Below are 3,466 nucleotides of genomic sequence, written 5' to 3'. Positions count from 1 at the left end.
ATAATAATTTAGAAATGTATTATAATTTGTCAATAAATTTAACGCATCATTTGAGAAAATCATTTTGATTTGAGCTGGCAAAGAAATCAGCAGCAGCAGCAGTGCAACGGTCGAAGGTTGCAATTTCTGAAAATTCGAGTCGAGTGGGCAACTCAGGACTGAATGCCCAGGCAGAAAGTCACTGGGCAGACTGTCCTGTCTACGCAGCGTTCGTGCTCAGTGGTCTATGTGAGGCCAGTCGTTTATTACTGGTTCTACTCTTCGTTATTAACGAAACGATACCCCCTTCGTTTCGTTAACAACGACGAGTGCTGCCGTGTATCCCGTCGTTAATTCTATCGTCAATCGTACCCCTTCGTTGATACCGCAACCTGCTTAATAACTAAGCAATTAATCACAATAATGTCAGCAGTAGTAAACAAACCAGAGATATGTGCGAGTACTAATGATAATGTTATGGTAGCAGTGGATAACAATGGTGCAGATACTGAAGCATTTATTAATAATATTACAGCAATAGAGGAACTAGAAATAAAAGGAAAACTTCGCATTAGAGCAGTAAACGTCTATGCGTCAGATTCGTTCATTACCCGCTAAAGAAGCAACCTGGACATCTGTTTTTGCTAAGCCGAAAAACGGGCAAGAGTTTAAAACTGAATTATTCATGTTCTCAGCTAATCCAGCATTATATTCTAAAGCAAGACTAGTACCGATGGAAGGACTAGTAAAACCGGAGAATAGAGCATTCGATGTACAGATCGCTAATTTCAGTAATCAGAAGCGCATCATTAAAAAAGGCCCTTTAATCGGCATTATGGAGACGACGAGACAAGAGGTCGATGGTCCGTTGGTATTGGCAACTAGCATTAAAGAGCGTACGCCTAAAAAGGTACAAGAAATTAAAGAGGCAATATCGCAAATGAATTTCTATGAGGGCTTGATGCCCGATGAACGCAAAGAATGGAAGGAATTATTTTTACAATACCGAAACGTTTTTCCTACCAAAAGCCGCATGTTTAATACCGTGGGTACGTCGGTAAAGCATTACATCGATACGGGCGATGCCCGTTCGATAAAAAGCCAGCCTCATCGTACGAGTTGGCGAGGTCGTCAACTTATACAGCAACATGTTAATGATATGCTGTTAATGGGAATTATCCGACCAAGCAGTAGTGACTGGAGTTTTTCTGTTGTGCTTGCGAGTAAGCGTAACGCAGACGGCAGCATTGGTACGCGCTTCTGCGTGAATTATATTAAACTGAATAATGTCACTAAAAGGAACAATTATCCTCTTCCTAATCCGGATGAGGTACTAAGCAATGTAGCAGGATACAGCATATATTTTATATTTGAGTGCCAGTCGGGATTTTGGCAGATACCAGTGGCCGAAGACAGCATTGAAAAAGCAGCATTTGTAACGCAGAACGGCTTGTGGGAATTCACCCGCATGCCGTTCGGTGTATGGAATGGACCAGCCACATTCCAGGCTGCCATTGACAAAGCACTGATAAAATTACATATTGTAAAAGAAATTAATCCAATAAAAGAAAACAGAAATCAGGAGCAATAGTTGCAAAAGCGCACCATTATCAGTTGTGGAATGGAGTTCTGTATCGCATTGCAGTAGCAAATGATAAATACGTACGAAAGTTCGTTGTACCGAAACACATGGTAAATGATTACATCCGCAATAATCATGTCTTGCCGGCATCTGGCCATCTAGGCATACAAAGGACGTACAATCAGATAAACGCTCGCTTTTACTGAGACAATATGGTCGGTGACATCGATAAATATGTAAGCAGTTGTCTGGATTGCCAGTTGCGAAAATCGCAACGTAAGCCGCAACCAGGTAAACTTTTGCATGTTACTGTTGGAGAGCCGTTTTATCGCATGGAAATCGATATTAAAGGACCGTTAAAACAGTCGAAGAGCAAAAATAAATGCAATATTGTAGCAATAGATGAGGTTACTAAATTTGTAATAGCAAAAGCAGTACCCGATGAGAAAGCGATAACAGTAGCACAGTTTCTCTTTTACGACGTTATTTTACCGTACGGTGCACCGCAAGTTCTTAACTCTGACAGAGGTTCGCATTTTATGAATGAAATCATCGAAGCAGTAGCAAAATTAACGAAAATAAAGCATCATTTCGGTACCGCATATCAAGGCATTGGTCGAGGTTTAGTAGAGAGACAGATGCAGTGGATTGCAGGTAGCTTATCCATGTATGCCCAGAAAGGCACCCAGGGTCGCTGGGATGATTTTCTTCCTTTCGTTGTTGCGGCAATAATCGGACAGTACATAAAACTACGAAGCATTCGCCGTTTTACATGCTTTATGGTAGGTAGCAAACGTTGCCCATTGATACATTACTAAGACTAATCTTCCTGAAGATTATGACTCTGTGAAAGATTATTTATATCGTTTAAAGTGGAAATTAATCGGGCGCATGAAACTGCCCGTATTTATATAAAGCAAGGTTACGAAGCATTAGCAGAGCAGTACAATCGTAAGAAAGTCGATGGCGATTTTCACGTCGGCGATTACATACTGTTACGAAAAGCAGAGCAGTCTAAAGATGAAAATAAATCATTACGTAGCCGTTATGATACACCGTTTGTTATGCATGACATACCACGTCCAAATACAGCGATAGTAAAGTTACTATCTGATTTAAGCAATATCCAGGAAGTAGCATACCAGCGCATGAAACCTTATCGTGACAAACAATCTGGCGAAAAGACTGTTTTCAAGCCATCGGAAATGTTTAATTACAGCAATACTGACACAGATAAAAGCAATTATAGCACTACGGATGTACTTCGTACATCAGCAGAAAACAAGTCATTGAAAGTTAAAATTAAACGCAATAAACAGTCAGCACCTACCACGGTACTCAAAAAGCAGAATCTTTGCCAGCTGATATTAACAAATTAGCAGGTAATAACGACGTGAGCAATAGTGGTCAACAATCTGCTGGCAAGCAGCGCAATAGTGCTGTAGCTACGTCTGATAGCAATAATGCTGTTAATGACAATCAGTAGTCAGATACCGACAGTAAGTACAGTACTGAGCATTCTGATAATGATAATAATAGCAATAAAATTAATAGACCCGCAATAGTTAAGAAAGTAATTCCGAACACTACTGCAGTAGTACGTCCTAAACAGACAATAGCTGATTTACGCGCACCTTAACTTGCAGACGCGTTCAGTAAAGAAAATCGAGAAATTATAAACCGCATGTTAAGTGGTACATCCCGCAGAAAACCATTGTTTCCGCAGTAAAATGTTTACCGTAATTAATTAAGCAGTTAATGGCTATCATGGTACAGGGCAATTGTTTAAATAAATTAAGCATTAGATAATTAGTTTACGATAAAGGTTTTCAGAATAAAGGACGTATACATTGCCAGGGCAAAGTCACTACTATACTATAACGTTACCGTTCTAATTTACCATGT

At 39.9% G+C, this 3,466-nt stretch overlaps 1 long non-coding RNA gene across 1 annotated transcript; it reads right to left on the bottom strand.

The window, feature by feature from the left end:
- Positions 1–481: 481 nt before the first annotated feature.
- Positions 482–2,969, bottom strand: LOC129588247 (uncharacterized). The gene is made up of 2 exons (XR_008690453.1): positions 2,160–2,969; positions 482–881 (listed from the first exon to the last, which is right to left on the bottom strand). It is a non-coding gene; the product is annotated as an uncharacterized LOC129588247 (long non-coding RNA).
- Between the last annotated feature and the right edge of the window lie 497 nt (positions 2,970–3,466).

The sequence above is a fragment of the Paramacrobiotus metropolitanus genome, unplaced genomic scaffold, assembly GCF_019649055.1.
Source record: "Paramacrobiotus metropolitanus isolate TYO unplaced genomic scaffold, Prichtersi_v1.0 Parri_scaffold0000029, whole genome shotgun sequence".
Classification (NCBI taxonomy): Eukaryota; Metazoa; Tardigrada; class Eutardigrada; order Parachela; family Macrobiotidae; genus Paramacrobiotus; species Paramacrobiotus metropolitanus.
Note: the sequence above shows the minus strand (reverse complement) of the source record. Positions and strands in the feature narration are given on the sequence as shown.